This window comes from Puntigrus tetrazona, unplaced genomic scaffold (assembly GCF_018831695.1).
Source record: "Puntigrus tetrazona isolate hp1 unplaced genomic scaffold, ASM1883169v1 S000000008, whole genome shotgun sequence".
In the NCBI taxonomy this organism is placed as follows: Eukaryota; Metazoa; Chordata; class Actinopteri; order Cypriniformes; family Cyprinidae; genus Puntigrus; species Puntigrus tetrazona.
This window is the reverse complement of record NW_025047688.1, coordinates 518545-539547: the sequence shown is the minus strand read 5'-3', so window position 1 is coordinate 539547 and position 21003 is coordinate 518545. Positions and strand designations below refer to the sequence as shown.

The window sequence follows — 21003 nt, the reverse complement described above, 5'->3', positions numbered from 1 at the left end:
ACTAATATAAATGAAGAGCAGAAAACAAGTGTGCAGCAGACACGTGAACTTCTTCAATACTGTTTAAAAGCGTCCCAGAATGCAACTCGCGAAGTGTATGTCCACAGAATATACATAGACAAAGAGCGAGTTCAAAAGATAACAGTGTACTGTTGCTAGCGCACTTGCTAATGTGCTGTTGGCGTAATGACTATTAATAGTCTAATAGTGTTGCGTTTGTGTATATAACGGTCTGTCCAGCAGCAGCACAGCAGAATCTCTGACAATAGAGAGCTGAGCTCAGAAACGCTGTGTAAGCGGATGCTCGGCCTGATAGCGAGGGGGTCTCTGGCACACACACAAACAGGATGCCTACTATCTAAACAAATGCAGGCAGATTTAGTGAGATTTCCCAATCTAGACTCATTTATTGCATACTTACAGCATGATGCAACCGGACAAAACAACTCATGTTCACTATATCAGTTAACATGTATGAAAACTGCAACCGATTGAAATGGTCTTTAAATGCAATCTTTAACATGGCACTGAGTAGATTTATTATTCTTTTTTACAGTCGGTTTCTGTGTAAACCTTAAAGGAACACTTCACGCAAGAAATGAGAAGTTCCAAAGGAAGGTGTTTTGAAGAAAGTTTGTAATCAGGCTGTTTTGGTCACCATTGACTTTTCCATAGTAGGAAAAAAAAAATACTATGGGGAGTCGATGGTGACCCAAAGCAGCCTGATTACAAACATTCTTCAAAATATCTTCCTTTGCAACTACTCGAGGACGGGTAAATGATGACAGGACGTTTGGGTGAAAGTCTTGAACACCAACTACTGAACATTATTATTTAAAAAAAAAAAAAGATACAGTTGATTAAATACGGCTGCGCACTGTATGTTGTTACTATGACGACTTGCCTCTGTCTTCTGTGCAGAAATGAGTTATTAAATCTCAAGTGTACTTTTTAAAAGGAAAGTGTTATATTAATTTAGGCATTCAGATAAAAATAGGTTGAGAAGCTGTCTCCTCTACTGGTAAGGATTCTGAATTACAGCGAGCGTTACAGAGGTGACCAACACCTACATTTAATCATTCATAAATATATGATCATACTACTATATGATCTGAGCTCATCAGTGCTGTAACAGTGAGCTTGTTGCCTGTTGCTCCAAAACTACTGACGCCAGAAACAGAATAGATGTTAGTACGTCACATAGTACATTTCTTTTTCTACATCTGTTCATTCTGTTTCAGGATGTGGAAGCTAACACGGTCCGTCTGAAGGAACATGAGGAGGATGTGTTAGTTTTGGAGAAAACTAGCAACAGGGGCTCCAGTTCCTCTCCTCTCAAGTACATTTCTGTTCATCTGTAATATATATGATTTAACTGTAAACCGCTGTGTATATCTAGAACCTCAAACCTGTTCTTCAGGTATACTGTGATGTCAGGGACCCGGAGAAGATTCTGGAGCATCTTCTGAGACGATGAAACTCGACTCCCAGTTCACTGAGTCAGGTACTTTGCAATGCGCTCAGTAAGAGGCATCCGTGCAGGGAAACGGTGAAACGAGAGGCAGAGAAGCTAAGCTGTATTGTCTATTTGACGCTTTTGTGAGAATTAATTAATTGAGAATTAATGCGCATGCATTGTTAGCCTGAAATATGAGCAGAACAGACCATCACAGCAGTTTACATAAGGTTTCAATAAATAAACACGCTAATGGAAATATTTGGGATTTTTAGAATCTTCCAGGACTGGAATAAAGAACATTTCTAACATAAAATGTGGATGTCCTTTTTCTTCTTTTTGTCCTCTCATGCTTGCTTTCTTGAGAGAAAATTCTTTGTCAGCAAGGATGCGTGAGACTTTGAACGTTGCGGTGAAAAGAATAAAAAAAAAAAATTGACTGTGTCGCAAATAAATGATGTTATTTTGATCTCTGTATTCATAAAAAAACTGTTTGCAACATTGAGCAGCAAAATAATCATATCATATGATTTCTGAAGACTGGAGATTGAACATTCAATACTGAATAAGCGTATAGTATATTATTATTTAAAATAACCTTATTATGTTCACTGTTCCTGTGTACCATGTATTTTCTATTAATCAGTCAAAACGGTAAAAATGGTGTGAATGTTGCAAAAACAGTTGAGAATACTGTACATTAAAGTAACTTGACGTTATCGCTGAAGACCAGCAATAATAATTTTCCTTTTGATTACATAATAATGCCAATATATACATGTCAGAGTTGAGCTGGTATGAGAGGAACTGGACATGATGTCCGTAAGACGCGTCCAACCAGTGTGAACCGTCTTTGATCAGTCCTTCAGGGGCTTGGAGTAATATATCGAGTCAGTGTTTCCTCGGATGCTCAGATTATGCACAGCTGTAATAGCTAGATATTTTGATGAATGCAAAAATATTTTCTATGTATAAAACTCTTTGTGCAATAAACGTTTGTGTCGGCCCCTCATCAGTGTAAAATGATCACAAATTAAAAAGGATGCATGCCAATATTGTCACAAAAAGGGTTGAATGAGGCTTACAATATAATTGCATTTTATTGTTCGTACGACTGCTTTGTGTAAGCATGCGTGTTCTTGTTGTGAAAAAGCACATCGGACAAGCATGCTGTATAAATAAATTAGCGAATTGCAAACTGTGACCAACATTTAACTATCCCGTTTTTTTCCCCGGGTCTCTGTAGATCCCGCCTAGATGACTTTTTGCTTATGCACTGTGTGTTTGTCCCAAACAGTCAGCTGTGTCCTCTGCTCATGGCCCAATATCCTTTACAGCTGTGATGACTGAGGTCTTTATGAACACTGCTTTATTCAAACGAAGTCTGCGGTCCTTAGCGCTATCACCTATCATGCTCAGCCGCCTCAGGGCAGCGACCAGGAGCGGATGGATTACTCTCTCAATAACAAGCGCCGGGTGATCTGCCTGGTCTTACAGTGGGCCTCCATCAACACAGACCACCTGCAGGAGGAGGACAGCTCTTTCAGCTTCCTCCAGGTCACCAGCTCTGCTCTTAACCCTGCCTCACACAGCTGAACTCTCTGGTGCTGCTGGGGTTTAATGTGCGTGTTGTTTGTTGCAGGAGTTTTATGAGGCGGTGTGTGAAGACTCCAGACTCCTTCTAGCTCTGGAAAGACCAGCTGCCCGAACTAGAGAAGATCATCAAGCAGAAGTAAGGGTCTCTGCAACCCTGCTTAGACTGATAGGAAATAAATAGAACAATTTATTGAAACTTAAAATCTGGGTATCGATCTGAGAAATCAGGCTTGTTGCTCATATACTATGATATAGTTATAATTTGAAAACATGAATTCACAGGAATTGCTATATTACCAAATTTCAGCCATTGTTCAAATAAGCACAAGCTGGGATGGGGATTAATTAAAGAGAAGCAAACAATTTTTATAATTATTTTAGGAAAAATATGTTTTGTTTGTTATCTTGTCTTGCGTGTACTTCATAAAAATGTGTTATGTTTATATATTAAATTCATTTATACAGTTAGGGCTATAATATATATATATATATATATATATATATATATATATATATATTCTAAATACAAGAAGTATCTCTGCAACCAAATCAATGATAATCACTGGAAATTAAGCCTGCATTTATTTATACATAATAAATATACACAGTACATTATGCAAACAAACAAACAAAAAATTTAATTAATTGTTTGACTGCACTAATATAAATATCAGTTGTCCTCAATGTCTCCCAACAATATCTTTTAATAAGATGATATTTAAATGGTTAGTTTTATTGTCAGAGCTGTGTTTTGATGTGCCATACGCCCTCTGCAGAAAAGGTAGAGATGAATAATAAAAATGAAGCCTGATGTAGTCCTGTTCTTATACTCGTGCTTCAAACATAAAATAATGGATAATCGAGTTGCTTTAATCCAGTAAATTTTCATCTTTCGTCTTTCACCTTCTAAATAAAGAAGGGCATGTAGCAGATTTTGGTACAATAGGCCTTCGTAAGTAATATGCAATAATGCACAGGTGCAATAACAGTTTGTTTCATCAGACTGCGTATGTTTAGAGAAACCTCTGACAGCTCAATCAAAATTGCATTTATTCACAGCTGAGATGAAGGCCTGTATCCAGAAGAAGGTTGGTGAGGTGGATTTAGAGTAGTCATGTCCCGGTGCTGAACGAAAGGCCATGTGATAGTCCTTCTCTCCATTTCCAGCACAAAGTCCTGCCCCACAGTTCAGCATAGTGGAAATTCATCAGTATGCAGAAGAGACAGCCAATCAAAAGTACGGAGTAGAGTGAGTCTGTCATTTATTTAGGAGTACAGCCATGTAATGAAATAATACATGTCCTAAGCTTTAATATTGCGGCCCCAATATTACATAGTAAATCTAGTATGTAGTATGTAGTATAGATGTATGTAGTATGTAATCTCACATAAGTACACATTTTATAGTATCTAAAGCCTAACTCTCTGAATGGAAGTGTACACATTTGTACTTTCTACACATATCATTCTGAGAGTTAGGACACTTTAAAGGTGCTGTATGTGGATTTTGACTCTACTAAAGCACATAAATACTATAATATATATGCAGATATTTAAGAAACACGCTTGAGCTAATATACGCTTATGTCTGAAAACAACGCTACAGTCTGTTACTCTTTCAGAACACTGGTTGCCAGTCGGCACAGAAACGGCACGTGGTTTTATTTCAGCCGCGGACGTGTGGAAAACGGAAGAGGTCTGGAGTGGGAATTCTGGCAATATGCTACCGTGTCGGGTTGAAGGGGTCGGGTGAAAAAAAGATTAGCTAAGATTTTCAGCATTTTCCTGCAATACAGTTGAACTTTCCTGCATAGCAACTTTAATAATTTTTATTCATGTATTTTGAGTGGGATCAACAATTAAAGAGATATCGGTCATGGAACAGAAGAGGCAAAAGTAAAATAATCAACAAAAAATAAAGTGGAAGAGGTTCAAAAGAGGTCAAACACTTTAGGACAAAGACATAGATGTGATCCGATGACATGAAGTTAATATTGTTTTGTGATTAAAAGCTATGTTTAATGGTAAAGTGTGTGTGTGTGTTGAAGTCCTGTTTAAGGTGTACTGCGGTGATCATACCTACCCACGATCCGAGTGCCTGTCGCTGCGCCTGTCAGAGAGGTCATCAGCGCCAGTTACCGATAAACTGAGCTCAGGAGACGACCTTCTGCTCATCCACCTCAACTCAGCCGGAGGTGAGCTCACACACTCACACACATTCATATGGCTGTACTGACAGCCATTTCCTCTGTTTTCGTTGCTGTTTGATTAATTGCAGGGTGATTCATTCTATTGTCTTATGTCTTTGACCTCTGGCTGACAGTATGAGCTCTTTTCTTCACCCCTGTGTCTGTAGTATTTCCCATTCTCACTGATAGTTAGGTCTGCTGCACTGTGACCCACTGCTTTAAATACACTGAAGCATTCACAGCAGCACAGGTTTTTTACAGAAAAACACTTAAGTGCGAAGAAAATTGTATGTTTTGGGGCAATTGTTAATTGTAATGAAATGAAAACTCTATTGTAGTTTCAAATTATATTTAGTGCATTTTGTTGAACTTATTTTTTAGCCTTTACATTTTATATGCAGTTCTGTTGTCTGGTGTGTACTAAAATTGTAAGAATGCTAAAACTAAAATGTACATTAATGCAATTTCATGAAACGTACATGTCATGTGCTTCAGATATATTTGCAATTATAGTTTGCAGGGCTTGACGTACATTTACTCAGCCTCTGTGGCTAGTGGTTTTCTATATTTACTAGCCACTCAGCATTTTCACTGGCCACAATTTCCTTTGTGGAAATTACATTTTATATGACTTAATACTGCACACAAATGTTTCCAAGTCGTTTGGCCTATTTAAAGAGCATTTTCTCTTGATTAATTTAGTTATAATAAAAATGCATGCATTTATTATGGAATAAATGCATGCATTTTTTTATTATAACAAATTCTTACATTTTATCAATAGTTTTTAAGATTTTAAGCATATACTTAGATCTGAAGTGTACATTAAATGCAATCTTTTTTTGTTAAAAATTTAAGATAAAATCTGTGATACTTTGGGATTTTTAGTAACAACGCTCAATAAAAGCTGATGCAAGTTGGATATCTACGCTTTGGTTCTTTGGTTCTTTCGTGAACAGCAGGTGCTTGTGCAAAATTAGCTAACAAAATATAATTTCTAAATGAATAGTATACACAAATATGTCATTGTATTTATTTTTTTTGAAAATGTATCCGTGAGTTGAAACTTTAGAATCACCTCATTTGCTCACAAATGGATGCTCTGCAGTGAATGGGTGCCGCCAGAACGAGAGTCCGGACGCCTGATAAAAACATCACAATAATCCAACCCGCTTTTTAATGTTCTGACGGCACCCATTCACTGCAGACCATCCATTTAGAGTGATATTTCTCCAAATCTGGAGAAGAAATAAATATACCCTGATATGCCCTAATTTTCATTTTTTTGCAAACTAATCCCTTTAACTTTTGTTTGCTTGTCGACATGTAAATATTGCAAAATAGCGAGTTATTTTTAATAAGTAACTTCATGCATTAGGCGCTTGACAAGCGCCTGATTACTGACATCTTTAAAAGCCGAATGACTGATGTGTTTGTGTTTCTCAGATAAAGAGCTTAAAGCCATCCGATGTGTCCATCTTCTCATCGCTGACCATTAATGGCTGCTCTGTTTGTCTGCCCGAGGACCAGATCGACTTCTTTGGTGTGTAAGAGCCCCGAGAGTGCCTTTACGACACACACGGGCTGTAAACACGCAGGATCAAACGCATATTAGCTTACTGACTGGCTGATTAACTGACGACCGATCGCTCGCTTCACACAGACTCCGGGCTGCCGGAGCAGGAAGGGCCGCTCGCGGCTCCATGACCACGTTTGAGCTCGCGAGCCCAAAGATCTGGCTCATCAGATGACTCTCTACGACTGGGAGCTCTTCGACTGTGTACACGAGGTACAGACACTTCGGCCCTAAAACGACCTCACTTAAAGGGACGGTTCACCTAAAAAGAAGATCCCGCCTTTGTTGACGCCGCACTCTCATGTCAGTCCAAACTTTAAATACTTTATGTATGTATTTAAGACCAACTAAGATAAAGTGGAACCTATATATTTTAGTTTACCATAAAATGTGTAGCAGTGTATTCAGCAGTACTTTAACCATACTTCAAATAAGATAACACAAGCTGTTATTATCAAATTTTAACCTACAATGTGTTTTGATTTCATCTGTTTCACTCCATCTTAATCGCCTAAAAATACCACACTTAAATATATTCTCGGCGTTTCTTTTCAAAGAATGCTGCGGTCTTGCTTTTTCACGGGAGTTCTCAAAGGACCTTTTATTATAACGCGCTGCCGCATTTTATGTGTCATTTTTATGAATGCCCGTCTCCGTTCCTGTGTTCAGGCTGTTTTAGCACGAGCTGATCTACCACACGTTTGGCCGTCAGCACTTCAAGAAGACCACGGCTAATCTGGATCTGTTTCGCGGCGCGCTTAATGAGGTTCAGCTGTGGTGGTCACCGAGGTTTGTTTGTGTCTCGCGCCGGCAAACGCGCCCAACTGCTCAAGAAGTTCATCAAGATCGCTGCGCAGTGAGTCTCGGTCAGAAACACGTGACGTGTGTGTCTGTGTGTGTGTGTGTGTGTGTGTGATGAGTCATTCTGCTCAGAGGAGTGTTAATGGTATATGTACACATCTTGTCCCTTTAGTATGCGGTGCTTGTTATAGAAATAACAATCTGAAAGAATATACTTACTGTGAATGCAAACTGAATATAATGTTTGGGTGCCTAATTGCATTTAACTGCAAGTAAACTAAAATGTAAGTAACACTTTTTAGTTTAAGGCTTAATTAATCAAGTGTACTTACTATATGGTTAGGGTTAGGATTAGGGTTTTTAATTTATTTTTATTATAATGATACATTTAAAATGCATTATTTGTTTGCTAGCACTTATTGCTTTACTGTCTGTTAATTATTATTAGTGGATGTAGTAATAACTACATTGGAATGTATTTGCAATTACGGAGATGCAACTTTAAATGTAAAATATATTCGCTTTTAAATGCAATGCTGTACAACAAACTACAAACTGTACTCCACGTGCTTCTGTAAGGTTAGTGAGCACATCCAAATAAGACAAAAGATCACTGAAACATGAACGTGTTATAAAGCAGCCCAGGTAAGCGCTTTCCCGCTTAGTAGTTCTCTGAATTATGTGTGTTCTCGCTTTTTAAGCTGCAAAAGAGTTTAAGAATTTGAACTCGTCTCTTTGCCATTATCATGGGCCTGGGAAACTCCCGCGGTCTGTCGACCTAGTCAGACATGGAGGTGAGTATTCACTACACACACACACACACACACACACACACACACACACGCTGCAGTGTACGTACGTACGATATACAACTATCTCAAAATCTGAAACTGACGGTGCAATATAAAATTAAAGCAATGCATTCTTAGCAATGCATATTAGTCAAAATGAAGTGTTGATGTATTTACAATATTGACAGTGTCTTCATGGTACATGAGCTTAAATACAGATTTTTGGCATAAAAGAAAATCAGTAATTACAATTGCTGCCGCTTGTGCTCCAGGGTCTCTGTACAGAACAGACCCTCACATGACCGACTGCTTGGCACTGATTCTCTGATATGTTTTTCTCACAGAAACTGCCCAGCAAGTTCAAGAAGTTTTATGGAGAGTTTGAAAACCTGATGGTGAGTCGAGTCGCTTAGTGAACGTGTCACCTAACGTTAAAGAGGCTTTCAGAGAGCTGTCGTCTTTCTCACTGCAGGATCCTCCAGAAATCACCGAGCCGATTTCGAATTTACAGTGGCCAAGTTAGAACCACCGATCATTCCCTTCATGCCTTTATTAATTAAAGGTGAAGTCATTTAATGTCAAATGCTGCTTTATCATTAACATTTGACACATTTTTCATTAAATAATAATAACAAAGTCAGAAAAAATCTAACTAAATATCATCAGATGAAATTATAGGAATTGCTCCAGTATATTTGTATATTTTAAAATATATGTTTTCATACAGAATACTATATGTTGTCATAAATGTAGTTTTATATATATATATATATATATATATATATATATATATATATATATATATATATATATAACTACATTTGACATACATGTTTTTTATTAGTAGCATAAAAACGCTGGTATTTTTGTAATCAGAATTAATAAAAAACATGTTGATTTAATTAATTTGCTACACACATCTATATGGTCTTATTATATATGTTTTTAATATAAAAATACAGTGTAACTTATTTTGTCAATAAATTCTTAATTTTGCTTATTAACAGTTATTAACAGCTAATATTCTAGTAATATGCGCTCTAATAAGTTAACTAATAATAACATAAAGTGTCACCTTTATGTTTAATAATTATTGGATTAAATATTTATAAATGACATAATAAAATAATATCTGTAATAAATAATGCATCTATTTAAATGCGTATGTTAATTTTTAATTCATACTAAATTAAATTACATATAATTTGTATTAGTTTCTGTACTTTTGGATATTTATTCCACATAATTCAGGCAGTGTGCGTGACAATCAATGCTTAACAAGTTATTAGTTGTTATTAACCCTAATAACCTGGAAGTCAAATTTTCAACCTGGTCTCGCTTAAAAAGGCACGCTTTATGGCGTTGAGACCGCAATAAGATGCAGATCTGATCGCTGCTTGAACGCCGCTTCGCGTCCATTTCTGCCCTTTCAGACATGACTTCTGGGCACACGAGGTAACAAGACGCCCACCGACAGACTGGGTGAACTTCGAGAAAATGGCACGCTTACACAGGGTTCATTTTCGCCTTCCCCGCTTAAAACGGGCCTCGCTTCAATATTCCTTTTGTGTTTTTCAGAGAATGATTGCAAACACGGTGAGAATCATGAGATATCGCCGAGCCAGCCATTCAGTAAGACCCCACATAAACTTGACGCTACTCTCGCGCTTTGAGTTCGCTGATTCGGTTCTCTCTGCTTCGCCGCCAGATCAAGAAGCCCCGCAGGTGACCGGTAAAAGCCACCAGGACGCCGCTGGGCTACGCGGAGGCTACATCGGTGTGATCGACAAACCAGCGCACTTCGTCCCAGCTGTTCCACAGACTGGAGCCGCGGGCGGACCTGATCCGCCTCCTCAGAGCCAGTCAATAAGCTAGAGCGCTGTGTGGCACGCCGCCAGGGCCTCCTGTCTTTGGCTGCGCTGTGTGAAAGCGTGGCTTCATCTCAGTGATGCTGTGTGCGACCTTTCTTATATTCTGCCACGGATCAGATGCTCCTCTGCTTTCGGATCGCGGTGCGAACGGCCAATGGACGCCTCACGTGCTGGAGTTTGGAGTCGCTGGTTTGTCCTGCCTGAGCTTTTGGAGACCTTTTTTTTTTGTTGTTTAAAAGGAGATTCTGAGCTTAAAAATGCAGTTTAAAAATTTGTTGTTTTTTTTTTTTTGAAAGAAATTTATATACTCAGCAAGGATATATTAAACGTAATAAAATAAGTAAATAAATCAAAAAAAAATCGATTTTAAATTAATATACTCAGCATTAAAGTGAATGAAATAAATTAAAATAAAATTGAATCTTTGAGCTTTGTATTCATCAAATAATTCTACAGTCTCAGCAAAAGCAAACTAATTAAGAGTTAATTAACAGGTAATTCCATTTTTTAAAACATTCTCTAATTTTTTAAATCTACATTCCAATTAATATCAATCAAACTACAATTGTTTTAATTAAATAACAATTAAATTAAATAATAATTTTCAAAAATACAGATAACTAAAAAAATAAATAAATAAATATATATATATATATATATATATATATATATATATATATATATATATATATATATATATATATATATATATATATATATATGTATATGTGAAAAAATGCAGCCTTGGTAAGCATAAGAAACTTCTTTCAAAAACATATTTCCAAAAGATATTACTAACTCCAAATTTTTGAATGATAGTGTTTAATATCAATCATCTCAAAGCATTTACATTTTAATTTCTACATATATCTATTTTTGACTCATGGAAGTGAAGAAGGACTGATGTTAATTTTATCAAGATATTTATGTTATCTTAAGCATGAAGAAAAACTCTAAATGGTGAAATGAGAAATTATGAGCACATTTCAAAAGCCTGTTGTTGGCTTGTCTGTAAACTTTATACCTCTGTGTGTTTACTGTGTAAATAAAACTGTCATAAGATTACAGACACGTTACAGATATGCCTTTTTTCATTCATAGTTGTCCTTTCAATTTGTCTCAGTCGATTTTTTTTATAGTTTACTAAATTTTCTTGCATGTACCAAAACCTGTTATCACATGCTCAAAAAATATGTTATATTATTCTTTGTGACCCTGGGCACCAAAACTCAGTCATAAATAGTACAGGTGTATTTGTAGAAATAACCAACAATACATTAAAAACAAAATAATTATGCCAAAGGTCATTAGAATATTAAAGATCTAAGTAAAGTAAAGATATTTTGTGAATGCCATACTGTAAATATACCAAAATATATCAAAACTTAGTTTTTGATAATAATATGCATTGCTATGACAACTTTAAAGTCAATTATGCAATAATTAGATTTTCTTTGCATCATCAGATTCCAGATTAGTTGTATCTTGGCCATCAACGGAAAGCTTATTTATTCATGATGATGCATTCTTAAGAAACTACACACTTATGACAGGGATCTTTGTGCTTCAGGGTCATATATTAGACAATACGCTTTGATTATATACATATTTTCAGATATAATCTAATAATCTAAGATTATATATTATTAAAATTACTGATTGTAATACATACATAAAAATAGGGTTTAGTTTTTTTTATTAATATGTTTATAATTAATCTATAATACTGTTTGTGTAATATATATATATATATATATATATATTTATATATATATATATATATATATATTATTTTAATATATATATATATATTTTATGTTTATAATTAATCTATAATACTGCTTGTGTAATTAAAAAATAAATAAATAAAATATATATATAAATGACTAGAATAGATCTGCTTTTTTAAATTATCTTTTTTTATTAATATGTTTATAATTAATCTTACAATAATTGTTTGTGTAATAATAATACAAATTAAAAATAAAAATAAAATATATATATATATATATATATATATATATATATATATATATATATATATATATATATATATATATATATATATACATATATATGAATGACCAGAATAGCTCTTGTTTTAAAACGGTGTGTTTCCCCGGGTGGTTCCTGCATTTCCTCGTGGTCCGCCTGGTGTCGCTGTTTCTCCGGGCTGCCTGCTGCGTCACAGCTCAGAAGCTGGCGGCTCGGATCAGGAAGAAGTTGTTACACGTGAAATCGGCGCAGCGTGAAACCGGGAATTTCTGAGTCACGAGCTCAGGCGAGATCTTCCTGACCGCTGTCCATCTCTCCGAGAAGACTGCCAGCGGTACGGGGGTGCTGGTACGTGTGTGTGTGTGTGTATTGTGTGTGTGTGTATGTATCGAGGATTTACACTGTAATAACACTGCGTGTGTAAGTCGCTGGGATGATGATCGATTACGAGCTCGTGGATCTGTTGGGATCTGTCTGACTTGTTCCTCGACCATCAGCAGCTTCTGATGAAATAATCCGATACGATCACTTTACTAAAAACGAACCACTCTTTTGATTCCTAGATACGCTTTTCTTCTTAAAGTCGTGTAAACATTTGCCAACATTTCGTAGAACAGTTAATGTTTGCAACAATTATAGCAGCCTGTGCATTATCGTTATAAAAATGGCATCAGGGTGATGCTTTTAATCTTCACGTGATGCTTGGAAACAAGTTACGCGTGTTCATGCATGGTTATTATAATATAATAATGCGTTTATGTTTTGATAAATCTCATCCGAAGTTGGGTTTTAGTTGAAGAACTGTATAGAAATAGCGTGAAAATCATTCGTTGTGTGACGCGCGCAGGCCTTCATTCCAGATGAATGGAGAAAATCTACAATTATTCTGCCACTTTGCTTTCAGTTCCAGTTGAGAAAGCGTGCTGAGATATGAAGCTCATAATTCAGTGAGGAAACGGAAGAATCACCTAAGTGTTCGAAGATACTTCCTGAAATGCACGAAGACCGATGCATTAGATGCAGATAAACTGATGGACCGAAGGTGAACCGATGCGGCGGTTGTAGAAACAAATATTGTTAAAAGCAGACAAAACACTCTGCATTTACTGTTATTTGATCGTCTGCATATATTTAATGTGTACTCGTGGTTCCTTTGAGCAGGGTTTTAAAAAAGAATAAAAGTGGGGTAAGCGATGTTAGTGAAGAAACTGAGAAGTTTCAGGGTGTCAAGTGCCTCTTGCCGCTAAGCAAATATAAGCTGCAGAATAAGTCCCCAACCTGCCGAGAGCCGAGGGCCCCTCTGTGAGAATAGAGCTGGGGCCCGCTGTGGCACCCAGCAGTTCAGCACGGCTCTCGAAAAACATAATTGCTCCAGAGACAATGAGACGATAACTATACACTAACAAGGGTTTAGCTTTGGTCTTCCTCTGCTAATTTATGAGCGTCCTGGCTCATGGGAGATGCTTTACAGGGGCGTTGTCTGTAATCGCTATTTTCACGGGCCAGATACTGAAAAGAAATGGACTTTGGTTAAGTCAGTATGAGCGCGTGTCAAGTGCTCCGGATTGCAGATGCGAGGGATTTCCAGTCAAACAATAACGAGAGAGAGAGAGAGAAAGGATACAATACAATCGTGGAGCCAGAAGTCGTGGCGTTGAATTCTGTGGATTTTAAAGGAACAGTTCGCCTGTAAAATCAAGATTTGCTTAAAATGCGCACATCCTCTCGAGCACCTCCCTAAGAGGCAGGCAGGTTTGTTTCTTCATCGCGTGTGGAGACATGCAGCTCAATAGTGGATGCTTTGCAGTAGATAAGTGCCGTTGTGTGTGAGAGTCCAGGCCCAGCTGATAAAAATACCCAGTGATCCAAGGACTCCCGCCGCTCAATGGATCGGTTATTGTCTTAGGAGGCGAAAGATGCGTGTTTAGAAACCAATCCCCCCGTTGAGATGTTTCTCCTTACTTGGTTCTGTGAGCCCTCTGTCCATAAAAATTACTTCTGAAATATCTGCGCCTTGAATCCGTGAGAGAAATCATGAGACAAATGAGGCTGGAGCTGGCTGTTAATGCGGATGCTGGGCTCTTAATGATCGATTTGTTTTTTCTCTTCGTCTTTCTCCTGCACAGGAAGCATCGTAACTATTGGTCACGATTCTTGTGTTTTTATCAGCCAAATCTCGACTCTGAATCTTGGCGGCTACTTGCTGTTCACTGTACTGCTGCAAGCATGATAGACAGCGGCTTTCGTGCTACATTTGATGCTCTTCTCAAATTCTGAATGGCCTGAGGCTGGAGTAAGCGTTAATGTGTGGATTTTTACTTCTTCCTTTACTGTTATCAAAGTAAAAAGACCTTTTAAGTGAAACTAAAAACATTCCAATGGTAAAAGCGTAACTTTCTTTAAACTTGAGATATTAGAAATCAACTCCTTTAAGCTCGTTCTCTGAGAAAACAGAGGCTGGTTTTACATGCAGACAGAGGTCAGCGCGGTCCTTAAATACGTGGCAGTATTAAACTTATGTCATGGACGGGTATGAAAGCAGTCAAGCTGTATTATTGGCACAAACACACACAGTGTAGGCGATCAGCCCGCCAGCACTTGAGCAAAACGCGTGTTAGAAGTAAGTGAGTGGATTGTGTCTGACAGTTCGCGGTGAGTGTGTGTAGTGTGTGTGTGTGTGTGTGAGTGCGTGTGTGTGCGTGTGTGTCAATGTGTGTGTGTGCATGTATTGTATTCACTGGAGTAGAGTGACGCTTCTCTCATTCTTGAATCAGATCACAATATCTCTCCTCCGAGGCCAGAAATCGCCTCGTTCTCTTCTCATCCTGTCCTCTTTTTCTTGAACATTGGGAGAGTGTTTCTAAATTGCCATTATGCCACTTGGCATCTCACAGCGCCTCCTTCGTACAAATCAAATTACGATGATCATCCTCTTCGGTAGAACTGCGCGCGGCGGGAGTTTCGAGGCGTGTATCGCGCCTCGGGCTGGCTCTGCGCGTGACAAAGAGGTGGCGGTGAAAAAGCTTCTGAAGATTGGAAAAGAGGTGGGAGCTAGAGTCGGCCGGGCTTTTCATGCACCATGCTTTAATTGTCAGTGTATTAATCATTTTTAATTGCCTTCTCTGTGTGTCGACCCAGTCCGAGTCAAGTGAGATTACGCCTCTCCACTGCTCGTGGCGGGGAGAGACTCGCTGGGCCTCTCTGTGGCTTTTGTCAACTGGGAATTCATAGACTACGCCTGCACAAGAAAGGTGTCACGTAACTAAGCTATAATGAGTTTCCAGCTAGGCGATTGCAGTGTTTATCTTTAAGTGAGACTATTTACTTTTAAAAGCTAGATTCATTGTTGTCTTTGTTCTTCGAGTGGTGATTTTGGAGCGTAATAGCTTTGGTGGCGCTTTTGGAAATTGTAAATCGGAAAACGACATTAAAAATTAGTTTTTGCACGTAAGAAAGAACTAACTGTCTAATGATATCTGTGTGTACTGTGTTTATTATGTATTTGTAAATAAACACGCATGCATAAAATATATTATGTTTAGGTAAATTAAACATATTTATTAGTGCTGTCAAACGATTAATCGCGATTAGTATTTTCATAATCAGTTTTTTGTATTACATGTATTTGCATTTACATGTATTTATATTAATTTAACTTATATAATACTAATATATAAACATAACTAGTGTTATAGCGTGTGCTAAACGTTCTGTATTCGCATTATCGATACCAGTGAAAATCCACTGTTCTCTTCACCAATTTAAAAAGCATTATTTTTATTAGTACAAGTCAAATATAAATAAAATGTATAGAAATCTAAGAAGATGCTAGATAAGTAGGTTTTTTCCAAGTAAATAATAAAAAAGCTTGAAAAAGATTTCTCCCTTCACCTCTTTTCATTAATATAAACATTTTATTTCCTGTGCAAATAAAGAAGATTTATTTATTAAAATTTAAAAAATTATTCTTTTCTTTAAAAAAATCTATTTGATTAATTTAAAACAGTAAGTAGTAATAGTAGCCTATCATATACACACACTATAAAAGTAATGCGCTTCCAGCACTGTAGCTGGACCGAACTTATTTTGACGTGGTTGCCATTGGAGAACCTTATAACGCTTCTGTGTATAGCATATACTACGCTGGCGCTAGTTCTGCCCTAAATGAAGCGGTAAAATGCACTGAAGCGCCTGGTCGGGGATCAGTTCTGGAGATGCTGTTTATGTATTCATGTCCTCACTGAAGATGTCGGTGCTGAAAACATCGCGACGTCGCCGCGGCTACTTCGGTGTGTCGTGAAACTAAACCGCGCGTAGTCTTGCCGCTCATTCGCTCAGAGACGCGCCAAACACTTATCTATATTCACACTGGCTAGCGCTAATATTTACAGATATTAGTTCATATATCTAACTGTAGGCGTTACATTTTAAACTGGATTCGCTTCTCCATCCACAGGAAATAAAAGACGCAAATGACGCGATTAGGAGGTACTCGTCGCGGAAGTACCGCTCTTTGACGCCCACTTATATAGTAATTTTTTTAAATATATGAATGTATATAGTCGGAATTAGCGTTATATACATTTTATTATATTAATGTAAATGATTTTAAAATATATATAGTTTGTTTGTTTATTTGTGCATTTACAGTATACACAAATATATTATCTTTAAAACAAAAATTTCACATTTTGATTTGCGATTAATCATTGGACAGCAGTAAAACTACACAAAAGTGTTACCCAAATTGAACAAAAACACGATACTTTTCCAAAATGTTTGTTAAATCGTGGTTCTATTTTTATTATGGTCACGTATGGAGCATATAAATGATAAACACAAGCAGCTTCAGGTCCGTGAGGTGCTCGCATTTACTAATAGCATGAAAGCTACTTTTACTTTATAAAAATCGATAAAGATTTTACAGCAAAATTGCGAACCCGACAGTTTTACTTCAAAACAAGTAAAAAAAAGCAAAACTATCGGTCAAGATGACGAAGCGTAGGCAGGAAAATGCGTGAGAACAGGTTTATCCTCAAATAATTTGATAACGCTGATAAAGTTGATACAAAAAATGACCTGTGTAGGCTAGTTTATGGGGTTCAGCTAAGTTATAACAATGTCCTTATATTTTTATTGAATTAGGAAGGAAATGCAGGATACTGAATAGTTGGACATGAATATTATTGTTTTAATCTTGCATTGCTGTGTTTCAGGCTGGAGAATTTTAAAGCGCTCTCAGTCATCGAAACATTATCCAGTTTTATGGAGGCGATTCTGAGGCGCCCAATTATGGAATCGTTGCATAGTCCGTCAAATTACGACCTCATCCACCTTTTATTAGTGTTCGTAGTGATATGCCGTTTTATTATTATCCACAATGTCCAGCAATTAATCTTAGCTGGGAGGCGGTTGATACGACTTCGTTTCACACAGATGGTTCCAGTCTGAAGATTCGCTTTAAATTTGCTTTTCACTTATTATTGAATCTTATATTAAAAACGTCTTCTATTATACTAAAAACCCAGATTCATCTGTATTATATAATATTCATTTCTGTCTCATGATTATGTGTTTTGACTCTATGGTAGTATTTTCTTTTAGGAAATGCAAACGTCTCAGTTATATCCCAGCATTTTGGATAATAATAAGCGGAAGACAGGTAATGAGCATATATATGGCTAATCAGCTGGATTTATTCAAGTGCCGCTTTGTCCTAATCCTCGCGTGCATCTCCGCCATGAGTCTGACTCTGCCGTGAATCTGAGTGAATCTGCAGTGATTGTAAATGATCATAAAGCTGTAAAGAGTCCTGGTCTTTATGAAAAGTAAATGTAATAAGAGCAGGCTGATGGTGCTGTTTATGACTGCCCAGCCTTATTGGGGTAAGGGGTGGAGGTTATTAATTTCTCTCTCTGTGTGTGTATCTCTGTTTGAACCTGATAATTTGACCATTATATGATGTGTACTCATAGTGACCTAGAGCAAAGCTAAACAGACAGTAATCATGAATACACAGACGAAACTACAATGGCACATTAGCGGTATGCATCTGAATTTATATATATATATAATTTATTTTATTTTTCTACTGCAATTATTGAAAATATTTATTACGGAAAGAGTTCACATCAAGCTCATTTCTGGAGGAGATAAAGCTGCCTCCTCTGCTGTCAGTAATGCTAATTCTATGATGAAATAATCCTCTAAAATTAGGTGTGTCTTGGAAAAGGTGGCCAAAGTCCACTGGTGCTAGAGAGCTCTGATATGTCTGTTTTACAGCAATGCCAGAGATTAAAATTTACTTTGAATATACTTGCACTCCCGGGAGCACAAAAAAGCAGTCATAACTCAAGGTGATGTTTGTAGCAATAGTCAAAAGAACAATGTATGGGTCAAAATGACCGATTTTTCTTTATGTCAGGAAATCATTAAATAAAGATCATGTTCTTGAAGATATTTCCTTTGTAAATCTTCTATCGCAAATTTAATTTTTTATTGGTAATATGCCAAGGACTTCATGGACAACTTTAAATGCGTATTTTCTCTAACTATTGTATCTCAACCAAATATTGTCCTATCCTGACAAACCATATATCAATGCAAATGTATTTATTCAGATTTCAGATGATGTGGAAAATTTCAAGACACACTTAAAGACATACATTTAATATTTGAACCTGTGATTTGTTGCCAGATGCCTTTAACACATAAATGCCTGGTGCAAATATATAAGCTTCTCCTGTTCTGTGCCTAGATGTGTGTGTGTGTGTGTGTGTGTGTGTGTGTGTGTGTGAGTGTGTGTGTGTGTGTGTGTGTGTGTGGAGTGTGTGTGAGTGTGTGTGAGTGTGTGTGGAGTGTGTGTGTGTGTTTATTATCTGCATGTAATGTTATGCGTTGTTAAAAGTTTCAGATTAATTTAGATGAGATGCTTTTATTGAGCTCAGAACATGATATATTGTGATAAACAGAGTTTTTATGCAGTTTTATGTGTTGTCATTTGCATTGTGTGTTATATCCGTGTGGTGTGTGTTTGTTATAGAGAGTACGCCAGCTGTGGATCTCGTCTCACTACCTGTCCAGCGCTAAGAGTGAAGACACTGCATGAAGCAGGATTATGACCTGGGCAATGGAAATCATGCAAAGGTGTTTTACACACACGCAAATCAGCAAAGACACGCAGTGAAACACACTTTGGCAGTGAAGCCCAGCAGAAATGGTTATACTGGCTTTGAAGCCATAAGAAATTATGGATGTATAACTATAACAGTTAAATTGGAAACAGACTAGTTAACCTGGTTTAATAAATACCCAGAGGATGGCCAAAACTGTTTATATAAGTCACCTGAAAAAGCTTAGTTAAGCAAATGAATCAAACAGGAAAAAAATAGGTCATATTACTTATATAAAATGTGTTTGGCGTTTTATATTACTCCTTGGTTTTATGTTTGCTTCAGTCCCAGACTAAATGTAACTGATCAGTTTCACCTGAAAGAAACTGATCCTAATACATGTTAAATCTCGCAGTCTTAAGATGCACACCAGCAATGTTTTCTTTTCTAAGGCATGTTTATAAAATGACTTAGTTCAAGCCCCGCTTCATAACTGGCCCAAAATTGTTTTATAACTACACTGTGATCACATCATGTTAATATATTTACTTATTAAAGTGTCAACTGAATCATGCAGGAACACTAAGTAAACACAATATAATAAACTAAATTTGCCACAACGTTACCATAATTTAGCGATTCTTCATCGAGAAAGCTTCAAGTTTAGGGGACTATATAAAATATTTGCTATACCATACGTAAATTACCAAATTTCCTTCATGTGTTTTATGATAATAGTTGGTTTTTGAGTTGCTTTAGACTGCTTATGCGACCAGCTACAACCGTGAAGGTCAGCAAGGCTGTAAACATTATTACAGTTTAATTAACTTTTAACTTCCCAGCCGTTTTTCTCTCTGACTGACCTTGACCTGGTAAGAGGAAACAAAATCGCCGGCACCAGCGCCTGTGCTTCTTGAAGAAATGCACATGAACTGGCGCCTGATGCTTGCCTTCACACGCCTAGTGAAACATGCTGGCGTTTTTAGCTTGACCGTCACACGGCAATGCTACTGGTGTCATTACAATCAGTTAACCGTCTTAGTTCAGCAAAGTTACGGTGGATCTGTCTGGGAAATAGACCCGCTTGCTTTCTCAGTCTGTATGTATGATCCGCTGCATGCGCTTTTTCCCTACGCAAATGACGAAGATACTTCGCAAGACAAAAATCAACCATTTGTGTGTTTTTTCTCTCACAGGCCTGCATTATCTGCACGCCGCGAGGCCTCAAGTAAGAAATATTCACAGAGATCTCAAGTCCTGAACGGTTCAGACTTTCAGTGCTTGAGGAATTATTATTAGATGTAACTAATACGAATTCATAATTCAAATGCAAAATAAATTAAATGAAAATCGATTGGCTCCAAATCTGAATATTTCCCAGAATTGCTTCACTGCTGTGGTGTCGCATTTACTCAATGTGTCAGGAATTTCGGACGCGTGATTTATTTCCTATTTGCTACGCGCTTATTTTTTAGGATTAATTGCTTTCCCTGTCATAGCTGTGCAGCATTTGATTTCGGAAACAGTATCAAAACAATGAAACAATATCTTGTTATGATTTTAACCTCAGATCTCATGTAAAAACAGGTGCTAAATGAACTGATTATGGTCTTAAT

The 21003-nt window shown here is 37.1% G+C and overlaps 1 pseudogene; it reads left to right on the top strand.

The window, feature by feature from the left end:
• The window catches only part of LOC122332257, a 42239-nt pseudogene extending 31960 nt beyond the window's left edge, over positions 1 to 10279 (top strand).
• The last annotated feature ends 10724 nt before the right edge of the window (positions 10280 to 21003 follow it).